This window comes from Chinchilla lanigera, unplaced genomic scaffold (assembly GCF_000276665.1).
Source record: "Chinchilla lanigera isolate Chin_1 unplaced genomic scaffold, ChiLan1.0 scaffold00133, whole genome shotgun sequence".
NCBI lineage: Eukaryota > Metazoa > Chordata > Mammalia > Rodentia > Chinchillidae > Chinchilla > Chinchilla lanigera.
The window spans coordinates 2,409,397-2,424,714 of record NW_004955534.1 but is presented as its reverse complement, the minus strand read 5'-3'; positions in this window follow the sequence as shown (position 1 = coordinate 2,424,714).

Sequence of the window (15,318 nt, the reverse complement as noted above, 5' to 3'; positions counted from 1 at the left end):
AGTTACACAAGTGGTTTCTGCTCTGACCTTACATATGAGGTGAACTGCCAATTGTGGATGCCCAGCAATGACAACCCAGTTTCTGCATACTAAAGCACAATCTTTCCAGTGTGACATATTTGGTGATCTCCATATAACTATGATTGATTTTCTTTTCCGAGACTCTTTATTGCTATTTTAGCTCTATAATTACTTCTCAAAAATCTCCTGTCATGGTGACGCCTCCATTCTCTCATTCTCATTTCAGGCTATTACCAAGACAGCAACAAATCCTGTATTTTTCCAGTCCTGGTTGCTTTCCATTAACTTTCACTTTGACTTGGATCTCCAAAATAGGTCAGCTTAAAGACTGAAACAATTAATTTCATCTTTTCTAGGAGTTAATATAACTTATTAATAGGTTTTGTATTTTTAAAAAGGTTTAGCAAAATGTCAACCACATCCCTAATTGATTAAGATATGAGGTATTTTTAGCTAGTTCTAATTAAAAAATAGTTAAAATGATGCTTAGTTTGGGAGGCAAGGCAAATCTGTTCTATCATATCTCATTTTAAACACTGAAATTTGAATTTCCTAGTGCTGCTTATGATTTGAATTGATATCATTCCATTTAATTTGAAATACATAAAGCATCTGAACTGTATTATTGATCCTCATAAAACATGTCAAGTTTGCCAGTCTCACATGCAGTAAATCCTGGGCATGTAAAAAGGCTTTTGTGACTCTCATTGTTAGTTGAAAGTATCTTTACTAGAGAATTGGATTCTAGAAAATTGGCCCAGATAGTCACAGAGAATGGTCCCTAAGGTAACGGATATCAAGCTGTCAGTGTGATATGCAATCATTGCCATTTGACAAAAATCTATTAAGCAAAAATTCAAAACTTGAACCAATCAAAGATTTGAAGCTAAGTTCTCTAGCATAAAATCAATACAGATTTGCACGTTCACAAAATAGTCATCTATTTTTGTGTGTCCCTTTTAAACTTTTCCCCCTCAGAGAAATACTTTTTATTTTAAAAAAACTAGAAAGAGATAAAGGGATTGATTGAGCTGTGCTTGTCTGGTTTACATCGGGATGAATGTTCAAACACCAAGGACAATATCCTTAGGGAGAAACTGACACTTCCAGATATTCAGAAGAAAGGCGCCAACTGAGCAGAGGGACAAAAAGTAGACTACTCAGTTCAATCTTATACAACAACTTTACCCCCTAACTCCATGCAAGACAAAGCAGCAGGCACCAGCTCCTAAGTTCAAAGGTTTCCAGTGTGTAACTGAGCATGTTCACTTGCATGTTTGTTGCTGTATGCTTTTGTGTACATCTCAGAATATAAGTGAGTGTAAGATGTGCATATGTGTGTGTGTTACTGTGAAGCCCTGTGGTCCTAGTTGTATATGTGTAGATCAAGGGATGCATCCACACAGAAAGAAGCTCCAGATATCATCCTCTCTGGACTTTTTCTGTCACAGAATTCCATCTATTCTTTGAGTATGAGCCACAGTTTTGACGTAACAGGTGGTGGTAGACAGATACCAAGGCATAGCAGGTGAAAAAAATGGCTTTTCTCACAAGAAGGCCAATCAGTGTTTCACCTTATAATAGCTAACTGTCAGCTCCTGTCATATTTTAGTGTGCATTTGAAATTATCCAAAGCAGCCGAATATGCACTAGGATGGTAGGAAACGGGGTCTCTGAGATCTGCTCTCATCTTTGCTGTCCCCAGTGTCGAACAGTTTCAGTAATCTAGAACATTTTTTTCTTCAGTTCCTTATGTGACACTTTTCAATTCCCTTAAACCACACTGGTACATTGAACTCAGGGCCTCTCCCCTGAGCTACACTCTCAACCCTTTTTTTTTTTTTTTCACTTTTTATTTTGTGACAGGGTCTTTCTAAGGTGTCCAGGCTAGGCTCCAACTTGCAATTCTCCTTCCTCAGCCTCCCAGAATGCTGGAATTATAGGTATGGGCCACCACATCTGGCTGCCTGGAAGCACTTTGAAGACAGGAGTTCTACTTTATTCAGCTAATCTCAATACCAGCAAAATATCTGCCAAAAATAGTGGAATCAGTAAAAGTTTACTCAATTGGAACAAATTTTTATATCTCCAAATCAGGTGTCTCATGCTTTTCAAAAGCAAGTGTGACCTTCCAGTTCAGCTACATTTCCTCAAACTCATCCAGAGGATGATTTAATACAGAATTTCTGACCTGATGAATTAGTCCTTTTGTGTGCTACTTTTGACTAACAAAATGTTATTTCTCTTCTTAAAAGGTCAAAAGTCTATAGTTGAATTTATATCATACATGAATTTATTCAATGAATACTTTCTGAGGGCCTGTTACATGTGCCCTATATAAGTTCCTGGAAGGGTGGATATAAAGATATAAGAGATATACGCTATCTTTGGAAATCTATCCTTTAATACAGAAAACAACATTACCAAATTACTTGGATGAGAGGTAAAGCGGGGTAGTTGCCATATGAGTGTTTTCAACAAAGTATCAGTTCCAAGGATGACAAGATCTCTGCTATTTAGTATAGTCAGTAAAAACTTCCTGAAGAAGGCATCCAAGTTGGGTCTTAAATTGATTGAGGAATTTGTATAGATACAGGTAAGTCCTTGAGCACTCAACATCAACATAATGCATAACAAAGTGGTAATAGTCACAGAAGTGGGGAACTAGAAATTTCTAAGTCTTCATCTAAGGTTGTGTGTGTGTTTGTGTGTGTGTATGTGCCTGTGTGCATTTTAGAGGCAAACTACTTGTGACTACAATGCAGAAAATATGTCAGCTTCTAGAATACAACCCCAAATGCTGCACTTTACAAATCATACAGAGAGAGAAAGAGAGAGAGAGAGCAGGCTATTTCCTAGAGTGGTATAAATTCTGCAGGGAGCAGAACAAAAAATGAGTTGGTCTGGGTATGAGTGTTCCTTTCCCTTTGAACCATATGTCACTGCCTATTTAATAGACAGCTGCATTTTAAGGAGAATGGGATGGAATGAGAAGGAGCTAAAGTGAGTTTTCAGCAGTTTCTTAACAATGGTATACTTCTACCAAGATTCAAAGTTGCCCAAAAAATTCCACACGAAAGTTATGAATAGAAAATTTCCTCACTATGAATAGATTCTCATCTACACAATCCCAAACACCTGGCTTAAACAAAAACACCCAGCAAAAACGTTGCCCAGCCGGCGTTAACACTGGGAAACATCCAGAAACACCTAGACAGTGGCCTGAAGTTCTGGGTATTTCACAGCGCAAAACAAAAATCAGCATTATGTTGACACAGTCTTCCTCTGCTCATAGGCAGGCCACATCATTGTGCAGGCTCCCAGTCAAAGCATTAGAAGCTCAGGCACTTCTGCTTGAACTGCTAATGCCTCACTGATCTTGAAAACAAAATGTGTGCTACAGTATGGATACAGTGGATGTTTTACAATAGCGATTCACCTAATTTGCCCTCAATTTGGCACTAGTCATCTTGCCACAACAATTTAAAGGCACCATTCTCTCTTAACTGAGCCATTTAAAGAGGATTCATATCTTGTTGGAAAATTTGACACAAAGTGCACAGCGGTGCTAACTTTGCATTAGAATTTTTTGCATAGTGTAGTTAGTGCTAAAAATATTTAAAATAGATTAAGAATAGAACAAAGAAATGAAGTGTAACTATAACTGTGACAAGACATGAATATTAATGATGCCTTTTTCCATTCTTTTTCTCATCTAGTACTGTCCTCTGCACTTTTTGATTCAAGATCTTACTTAACTTATGCTGAAACATTAAATACCAGCGTTTGGTGCTCTGTGATATGATACATATATAAAGATACGATTAATCTTTAGTCTAATATCTATCTGAGGAATAAGGCGCTAAAGCATGGTATTATTACTCCCCACTGCCTAACACGTACAGTCTAATCTCCTTAGCTTGACGTATAAGGCCTTCCAGCCAGCTTTTAAAAAGTCATCTCTCTGTGCTTCTTCACACAAATCCTTCACCTTGGCCACCAGAGTCTCTCCACTGTCTCCAAAGAAGGCATGACCAGTCTTCCCTCTGCATATTTACTCACACTGTTCTCCTCACCTTAATGCTCATATTTTTCAACATGTGTGCATTCCTCCAGGATCAACACAAGTTCTTTTCCAACAGTTCAAGCTGCCACTCTAAACCCAAAGATATCTCTTATTCCAAATTACAGCAGATTTACAATTTACAGTCTTTTCAAAGTGATCTATACCTCAAACTATAAATATCTTAAGGACAGGGAAAATGTTGTATTTAATTTGCAATCCTCTACAGTTCTTAACCAATTAGCATAAAGTGGTTGAAATAAATGACTTATAATGTAAGTAAATGAATAGATAAATAAGGGTAGATAGTAACATGAAAATACTTATGGGCAACTCCATCATTTTTTTCTTTACTTTCTTCTTGTTAAATATCCCCATCATTTTGGCCCTGCAAAATGTGAACATTATTTTAAAAACTGCTTCAATATTCAAACTTGCAGCAAGAGTCAGAAAAAATCCAAATATATAGATAGATCTCTGTCCTGCGATGCCTACATAGTAGGTAACTCCAAATGATTTCAAAGGATTTTATGTCAATGAATGCTTGGGAAGCTTAAGAAATAACCTTTTTTAAGAATAAAGTTGAGTCTCACAGTCTTTGTGACTGTGGCATTTCAGTTGCTAAAGAAAAATATGGCAGCCAAGAAGGGAATGATGGTTCAGTAAGTACAGAAACTCAGCAAGATCTTCAAACTTTCAATGTATATGCCTCTCAAACGAACCCCTGACATACATTTTACATGCAGCATACCATGTATCACTGAATTTTGCACTTCAGAGAAGAACAAGCGAAATTTCCCCACAGTTTTAAATATTACATAACAAATAATTAAATGTTTAGACTGTATTTGCAATAAGAAATCCTTCTCTTCATTAAAAACTGATGTAAGAGCTCAACTTCCTCAGTTAATCTGTCCCAGCTCCTAGCCTTAGCTTTCATCCACCCAGCTCACAGGAAAAACCATCCCTGTCCATGCACAAGAATTCCCCCACACTTATGTCTCAGCGTATCCACCCTTCCTGCCTATTTGCCCAATTTCTGTTTCAAATTAGTTCCTGCATTTGCTCTGTGGTCCTCAACTTGTGGTCAGCTTCAAATGTCTCACTCAGGTTTATATGTGTTATTTTCATACACATTTATGATATTTCAAACACGAGCATTTGGTGTCCCCAGACATATCAAAAGTTCACTAAAAGCAGAGATTCCCCAGCCAAGGAGTACTTAGTACAAAATGATGAGCGATTAGCATCAAAATCAGTGCCCAACTCAAGCACTCTTATGCCTGTCACCCATTACCTTTATGATAGCTGACAGAATCATGTGGTCCTCAAAGAGCATCTTTATCTCAGCCCACAAGGCAGTTCATTACATAACATTTACACCTATCTTCTGCAATCCTCCTTAACACTGCACTGTATCCCAGCCAGGCAGCACTATGTCCTATAAAGGACACCGTAATCCCTCTCCATTTTGTGCCTCTCTACATGGCATTTCCTTCTCCTAGAATGCTTTGCTCCTCCTCTTTTTCTTCTGAAAATCCTATTAAGGTTCATCTCAAGTTCTTCTATGAAGTCCTTCCCAATAAATCTAGTAAATAATTCTCCTTTTCAACTATTCCACTGAAGGCAACATCTACTATTCATTCTGGTACTTGATTTTCTTTACACCTGGACATCTTACTTTTATTCTATGTTGATTTCATGTAAAGTGGACTGAATGGTAGCATCTGATTGAATCACATTTCTTCACCCCAAAAATGTTTAGTTGGTGCTGGTGAGCCACTGAACAGAATCCAAAACGATGTACACAGCTTTCAAAGCCCGCTACAAACACATTCCAACCAAATCTACCAGTCTCATCTCTTTCTTAGTCTGCACAGGTTGCTGTAACACAATGTCACATCCTTTGTGACTTAAACAGAATTTTATTTCCTCATAGTTCTGGAGGTAAGAACCCCAAAATTAAGGTGCCACCTCAGACAGTTTCTGATGAGGGCTATCCTCCTGACTTGTAAATGGCTGTTTTCTCTCACTGTATCCTCACACGGCAAGGAGAGAAAAAGACAGCGAGGTCTCTGATGCCTATTCTTATAAGGGCACTAATCCCACCATGAGGGCCTCACCCTCATGACCTCATCCAAACTAGTTCTCTCACAAAGGTCTCATGTTCAGATATAATACTTTGGGGAAATAGGGCTTAAACACACGAATAGGGCCAATTCAGTCTGTAGCCATCTCCCACTGAACTATATACACAGTCACTGGGTTGAACAGATAAGTATGTAGACTAATATTTAAGCTCCAGATTCTACCACTTTTTAGCTGTGTAGACTTGGGTGAATAATCTATTTTGAGTTTTAATTTTTTACCTATAAGTAGGGATCACAACAGTACTCACCCTTCAAGATTACTGTGAGAAATAAATGAGATAATTTATATAAAATGGATATATCAGGGCCTGACACAGAATTCAGGTTCAATAGATGGGCACTGTGCTCACGTTGACATCTCTGCCTAGAATATCTTTTCTCTGGGTCTGTTTATCTATCATTTACATTCCAGCCTTCAAATTCCAACTCCAGATACTACTGTCATATCCTCCCCAAACCTCATAGTCCTGGAGTCAAAATTATAATGTCCATCTTCTTCCAATGTACCGAGTCTATGCATCTGTTCTAGTTCTTTCCATAGGTGCACTTGCTTTATTTAGATGAGACACTAAACAGTCCATGGCTTGGAATGACAGGTTTTATCCGTGGTACCATAGGTATTACCTTGCTCAAGGTAGGTAATTGCAGTGCAGCATACTGGGATAAGAGTTAGGATGCTATGGTTTTGTGCTAGTGGTCCTATAAAATCACTCATACCACTTTTGCCTCAAATTCTTCAGCAATACGAAAGAAGACTTCTCAGCTTACAAACATGTCTTACTAATAAAAGTGTGCATTTTGGGAATTTCATAGGATCTGATTATGAATCTCATCTCTGCCATTTACTAATTGTGTGACCCTGAGGAAGTCTCTTAACTTTTTTACATTTCAGTTTCTTCCCTTGAAATCAGGAATAAGCCTGTGACTTTTAAGAATAAACCATTACTTTTAAGAATCAAAAAAGACTTGTGTAAGGCATAGAATAACTCCATAAAACTTCAGTGTTAATTCCTTCCTTGACCCTCCATTCCCAACCTGGGCAAGGATGCACTTTTACAGCTATGACTCCTTTGGTCCAGGAGAACGTACCTGCCTCTAACATCATGGGCCACTTCCTTCTCTATTCTCTTCTATACGCCCCTTTGCTTTGTGCTAAAATGCTTATATTCATCCTTCTGTCTGCTATATTGTCTCATTATTTTGATGACACAAGTAATAAGCTATAACTAAGAAAGCTCCAGAACTCACTGGCTTACCATATGAAGGGCTGAAAAAGCAAGGATTCTTTACATACTATTGAAGCTTCAGTGGGAAAGAGGGTGTTTCTGGAACCCATAGCTGAAGCATGAATGGATTTCTCACAGTTTTGAATGGTCCTTAGCATCTACGGCATTACTAATACAGCATGTTCTTTCAGGTTACATAGGCTTTTATGGGCTGGCCTGGGAACCTAATTACCATGGATACCACTGGTTCCTGTAGGAAAAAATTCATTCCACATTCCAAGGAGCTGACTCACGAACATAATTTGGAATACAAGCTACACACAAGTTACAGACTTTCTGTACTTCTTTTCTATCTTACCTAAGATCAAGCCCAGAGATAGGCACTCCAAAGTGCTGAACACTAACAGAAATTGGACACCTCAAACAATCACTTGCAGATCTCTGTACACACTGTGTACTTTCTCACAGCAAATCTGTACCCTCTGTTTGTACCCTGCCTTGCCCACCTCACCTGGCTTTTACCTGCTCAGCCTTCCAAGTTTACCTCAGGCTTCACTCATCTTCTAACTTCTAACTAACATCCCTCCTGGGGCAAGTGGCTAGGTTCTTCTCTATCCCCAAAGGTAGCACATTCACACTACTCCTAGAGTACTGATCATAATGCATTGTCACTGCCTAGCTACTTGTTTGTTTCTCTGCTCAACTTGAGGACAAAGACTTTTGTGGACCCAGTAAGGAGCACAATCCCTGACTCTCAGTTGTCAATCAGAGAAAGTGTATGAAATGAGTGAAAAATCAAGAGCTATAGAGTCAGAAGAAAACAGCCACCTCCACAAAAGTGAGGCCTAGAGGAAAAGCACACAGCTGGACTGAAAATCAAGAATGTGGAATAGCCAGCACAAATATACCTGGGCTACCGAGGCTTGAGTGCTAGGTCTTCCACATGTGCTGAATAACCATCTAGTGCTCAGTATTAGAGGACCAAGTTAGAGAACTAGATGTCAGAATTACTAGCAACCTATGAGACAAACTTATCCTCCCTTCTATTAGTTTTCAAGAGTAGAAATTGAGCCCCAAAACAGAAGCTGGGACTTTCCATTCACCAAAACCAAATATCTAAGAACTGTCCCTCACCAAACAGCTCTCTTCTTAATTTACCAGCCAGTCAAGGTAAGATAGCCAATGTATTCAAGGGCAACTCCAAACTGTTGCTCTTAACCTGCTACCTCTCTTCTAGGGTCAGCCCTGATAAATATCAGAGGCCAGCTCAGGGTACAGAACCTAAAGAAGAAAAAATCTCTTGGAGATGGAAAAGGACCCTGGAAACTACCTAGCTCAAACTGTTCCCAAGCAACAATACAAGTATGCTATAACAATGCTCCCAACAAGTGTCAACTGCTCCCTGTAAAATAAATATATGCATGGTGTGTTAGATTCCCCAGGATCTGGCAAAGTATTCTGTACTTACATTTATAGTATTCTAGAAATAAAGTGGTACCTCAGTTCATTAACTTCAGTCTTTCCACAATTGTGGTGGCAAACCAAATTGGCTGAAAACCGAATAACATTCAGTTGGTTAAGTTCAATAATGCCATAATGAGGAAATTGGATTTGGTTTTCATTCAATTTGGTTTGCGAACAGAATCGCAGAAAGAACTAAGTTCATGAACTGAGGTACCACCATACGCTACATTTATGTCAATAACATTTAAAGTGACTTTTTGAAACTATGGTCGCAGACAAATGGCACTGGAGCTAACGATTTGAATAACACAAGCGATCAGAAAGCAGTTTGGTGTAGTGGGGCACTGGTGGAAATTTGCAAGAGCAAAATATTAATCATTCCTGTAGTCATTTGCTTTTCTACAAAAAAGAATGTTTGAAGATTTCAATAGGAATTTCCTAGTCATAATCATCAATGAATTTCCTGCAGAGATCATTCACTGGAAGTACCAGTTTTCTTTTCCAACCCTGTCTTTGTACATGTTTTACTAATAGTAAGTGACAAAAATAGGAGAAGACTAGAAATCAAGGTATCTGGCTTCTACTCATGAAACTTCCACTGGCCACCTACGGTATTCTGGTTAAATCAGTCACACCCCAGTAACATCAATTTCCTCATCTGCAAAATGAGCAGATGAAAATAGATCAACATTCCATTGGAGCTCTACTTTAATATTATTCGTGTGTGTTGGGTATGATTTCCTTCCTGATCACTTCCTGATTAGAAAGCTACAATTCTTCACTGGTTGTTAGTAAAAAAAAAAAAAAAAAAGATCTAAGGCTAAAATATGTTCAATATGAGGACTATCCCCCAAATATGTTATTAGACTAGTCAGGGTTACTTTCTGAAATTGAAGGAAACTGATTAAAAAGCAGGCCACCTACAAAAATTTACCTACCTTAAGAGATGGTTTCTAAATGCATTGTTGATGAGCCTCCGGTCTCAACTCATGTTCCACGCAGACCAAACTATGATTAAGATAACCTACACTTGACAAAAAGCGTCATAATAAGTGCAACTGGGAGAGTGTTTACATGGCTTCTAGGGAATGTCAAAGTGCGAGAATGTATCAGTGTGCTTTGTCCAGAAGAATCAGTGCTCCGATTCTAAAATAAAATACTAGTTTTCCAGAAAGGAATATTTCTAGAAGAGGGAAGGGCAATCTGTCATACCACCATAGCTTGATGGAAATGTCGCGAGATCATCATACTCCTTTTGTTGTAGCTCTATGTTCACAGTGCAATATTCTGATATTCCATCTCCAGGGAACTTAAAATTGGGAGGATATGTTCTATGCAAGACTTATACCAGCTACGCTACAGGGTACCATTTTTATAATCAAGGAGATACTTCTACTCTTCTTCTAACGAATCAACTCTGGAAGATGTGAGTCAATTGATGTGGATTAGCATGGTCAAACTCATTGAATTGAGTTTCTGTTCTGAAAAACTAAGATAAAGAGTGTGGAATGGCCTCACCACTGGAGACGTTCATCATGATGCCTAGTCTGAAATGGTCAGTATTTCTTTAACATTTTATCCTGTAATGAAGCTGCAGTATAGCAGATTGTCTGTTTCTAGAGATTCAACATGAAAGACTGCAAGAACTTATTAATTCCATGTTCATTTTTCTATATTAGGGCTATCATTTTAGCCAACTGGCCTACCAGGAAATACAGAGCCAATGGAAATTTAAGAAATTACTTCTATGTAAAAGGCAACAACTATCAGGGAAATGGTCACAACTAGAGACCATACTCATAAGTGAAATAAATCAGACCTGCATGTGCAAGCACCGCATTGTCTCACTAGTGTAAAACTTTAAAGAGTTAATTTAAACTAGGAGGTATGATAGACATTGTGAAATGGTAGGAAAACACTCAACGGTAAAGGGCAACTGGGATGGGGGAAAAGAGAAGGGAAAGAAGGAGACATTTTGTATGTATGTATATACAGGATAGTTAACATAGTTGTTCTTACTGTCTTCTATTTCTTTGATGAAAGAAACTGTCAGTGAGTCCTTGATTGATCAATATTGCATGTCTCTGTTTTCATGAGAAACCACTCTGAAGATATCAATATGTAATACAACAAGCATTGTTAATTTCCTACCACTTTGTTTGTAACTCTGTATTGTCTGCAGTGTTCTTTTGCTATTTTGTAAAAGGTTGTCTGTCTGTTAATGTTTTCCTCCTTTTATTTTTAAAATAAAAAAACAACTACCAGGGAAAGGAGATGGGAAAAAGTATTTGTGTCATTGAAAATCTACACATAAACACTGTTGGAAATAAAATCCGAAGTCTTTCACTTCTATGGATGCATCATATGATGCTGCATGATATAACTGACACCTGCCTACCTCTCTGACCCTCTCCAGCCATCCCTTCAACATACTCCCTGCCCCCAGTAGTATAACATACTGGCAGTTCCCTGTATGCGGCTTCTTGTTCTCTTACATGCCACTCTCTTACATGTGTAGTTTCTACTGCTGAGACTGTGCTCCTCACTCAAATTTCTGTATCAATTCAAGTGTTACTTCTTAATCTTCAATGAGAACGATTTAAGTTTTCCTACGTGTATGTACAATTCATACAGCCCTGTATATATGCCATTAAAGCTAATATGTTAGTGTGCTGCAATGGTTGGCTTTCTTGAACAATATATCCTCTTAGCAACATCAGGGCCTTTGAATAGGATGTGCTATCTTGTTCTTTCTGTATCCCCACTTACCTAATAAACAATAGGCACTTGATATGTGTTTGCTAAATAAGTGACTGCATATAAGACAGTACAGTAGAACATCAGGATCCATCTATTAGGAGTGACAAACTTGAGACATAAGCCATTTAATTCCTTTAGTAGTGTGCCAAACTTCCCAGCGTCCCATGCTTCCTCTCTAGTAGTTTTGCCACAGTAAGTCATGAAATAGAGGAGATTTTTGTTATTAATTATTGAACACTTTCATAGTGAAACAGAATATCTCACTCTACTAGGAGCCAAGTGAACTCAATAATTGGAGGATTAATTAAAAGAGAGAAGAGAGAAATCAACACCATAGTGGTCCAGTAAAGGGTTATAATGCCTTTTCTTCTTCCAAGAGCTCTTTATAAATTCGATCCCACATTCATCTTTCCTTCTGGGTATTTGAAATAATGTCAGACCAAGTAATAAATGTCAGATGAGCTGAAAAATACCTGGTTAAGAAGACAGCGTTTCCTACACAGTCTGTGAAATGCTATTCAAAACTTCACATATAAATGTGGTTTTTCAACATTTACAGACCTGAGGCAATGTCACACTTTCTGGGGAGGATAGAGCATTTCTTTGCAATTCTTCCTCCAGCCTTTTAATAAATATCCTCCCCTCTCCTTTCAGTGATATTACTGTATTATAGCTTTTTTTTTTTTTTTTTTAAAGAGAGAATAGGAAATAAAGAAGGAAGAATGAAATGGTCTGGTCCATAATACCCACTTTTACTGCTTCAAATGGCCATTTTTCATCTAATTTCTATTATCTGACCTATGATAAAAAATTTACACCTCTTTTGGAACATAGTTTTTTCCCCTCTAACTCGCTTTTCTTTGTTCTTTCTCTCGCTTCATCATTATCTCCTCTTTCTTAGTTGCCTCTGCACTTGTTATTTTCCAATATCCTTACATACTTTGTAATTTGGCACCTGTTAGAATTATTAAATTGACTTTTTATGCCATTTTTAATTTTGACATATATTGATTTCAGTTTTAGGTGCTTAATTCCATGTTATTATAGATAAATTCTGGGTTTACACTTCAAAGTCAAAGATATATATTTCAGCTGTGGTGTAGATTATCCATTATTTGCTTGATATTTCATTTTTATTACCTTAAAGCACAACTTTGTGTCAAGAGTAAACCAAGATGATTGATGGATGAATACCTTGGGTCTTCTCATAGCCAACGTGGGAATTTTCTATACAAATCAGTAAGAGCTTCTAACATTTGAAAATATTTCTGAATTACACAGCAGCGCAGTGCAGACTCTTGGATTAGGTACTGGTGAGGTATCAGAGGATCAAGGCCAAGTCAAACGTTTAACTCATTTCAAAGGCAAGTCTGGCCTTCCTCCTAAGTGTGCTTACGTGCTGGGAATATAGCTCGGTGGCACAGTGCCTGCCTGGCAATCACAAGATCCTGAGTTTGATTTCCCGTAACAGATAAAAAAGAAAAATAATTGTGCCTTGATCTGGCCAGGTCTGAGTGTCAGGTGCTTCCCTACAAGAAGAGCATCAACTTCACTTGAGTTCTCACAGATGTGAAAAGGAAAAAAACATTCTCTTTACCTTTTCATTTATTTTTGTGTCTCTCTGTGATTTCCCAAGTGAGAGGTAAAAACAAATATTCCAACCCTTTTGGCAGAGACATTTATCACTGTAAATTAATGAATTGGCTTTTAAATGTTGTTCTGCTTTGGAATTATAAATTTGATTTCCTGCAGCTAAGTCAGCCTGGTATGAACACTACCAAGGTCAACCCACAAAACTGAAACAGACAGAAATAGGAATACATAAATCTTCAATATCCCCGGCATTTAATACGCTTCATAATCTGGCTTCTGTCTTTCTAGCTTTAACTTCTGCACTTAACTTCTACTCTCCTATCCTTTAGATCTCTAACTTCTCCGCTTTCTTCATGCCTCATCCCTAGCCTACCCTCAATACCATTGTGCACAGTGAGCCCAAGACTCAAAGGAAATATCAGCTGTGCCATAAGGCCTTCGCCTAACTCCTTAGGCAGAACTGTTGTTTCCTTGATGCAGTCATAGTTGATTTATATCTCTAATACAACATATAGAGCAGTACATTACAGTTATGTGTCTATCTTCCTTACTTAACCGTCAGTGCCTTGAGCAGAAAGGACCATGGATCATTTATCTTAACACCCACCTCCCAGAAACAGAGTCAATCACACCCTGCTTTGTACTCGCTGGCCCTCTGGGTATTCTCTATTTTCACATCAAGCACACTGTACCAAAACCATACCTTTACAAGTCTGTCTTTTTAACGGTGAACTCCTGTAGATTAGTAGGTATCCTTTGTTCATTCTTCTGTCCATAGCAATTATCACAGTAAGAAAAATACAGCCAGTGTTCAACCATCACTTAGCAAAATTAAGTAGAACACACAACTTAATATCATGTGAACCATTTGACCACTGAAGCTATCATTAAAAGAGATAGGTTAACAATTTATGTAGGTTTGTACATTTTTAAATGATCATAATGTGAACATACTGCTTGCCCTGTGAATGCATGGTTCAATCACATGAATAAATATAGCCTTAGTATATTCATTTTAAGAAAATGGAAAAATCAAAGTAATTTGGCAGATATTTATTGAGCATTTATTATGTTCCAGGAACTTTGCAAAGTTCTGGGAAAATAACAGAAAACAAGCAAATTTTTTGTACTCATGGTGCTTACATTTCAGTGGCAAGAGAAAGACAATAAATAAATTTCATAAAAATATGGCTTTTGACTAGAAGCAGTAAATGCTATGAAAATGATAAAGGAGGGTAATTACTCCTTCAGTTTTGGTAATTCCGCCTTTAATTTTGATAATTAATGGAAAAATATATTTGTCTTCATCTTGTGGGAGTTTAAAGCTTAAGTGTTTCTTTAGATCTAATTTATAAGCCTTTTGTGTCTGCAGCATGTTTAATATGGATGAAAATAAAAATTCATGTTCCCAGCATGCACTGTCAGTGGCTGATGTAATCCACATAAACATTGCTACTAATGTTGGCAAAAGAAGAAGCAAGAGAAAGGAAAAGATGGAACAAAACAAAGGGAAGAAAGGGCCTGAAATATTCTAAATTTGTATTTTACGCACTATAATTTTTGCTCTTGAAATTTGCATATGGGGCTATTATATAGGCAAGTCACTCTAATAAAATCCACTGGGCACTCTCGTACCTAAACTCAAATATATACTAGTTTGTGTTGGCATCTACACATAGATAAATATTTGAGCAAAATTCCAGGTATATTATTTTTCTGTACTTCCATAACTGTAAGGTATCTTCCATTTCCTAGCTTATCACAAACCATCTCCACTGGCAGTAGCAAGAGTTCCTCTGAAACTTTCATTTCTTAAAAACTAATGCAAATGTCCCTTCAAAGCAGATGCCAAAGTGCTAAAACATTATTATTCTGTGGTATTTCTGGGAAATGAAACAGCGTAGTTCTATCATGTAATGAAGAAGTACGGCACTGTTATTCCAGGCTTATCTCTAGTCTTTACTTCTTTACAAAGACAGCAGCTGACTAAAACAAAGAATAGAAAGAAATCAAAGAATATGTATATATATATATATATATA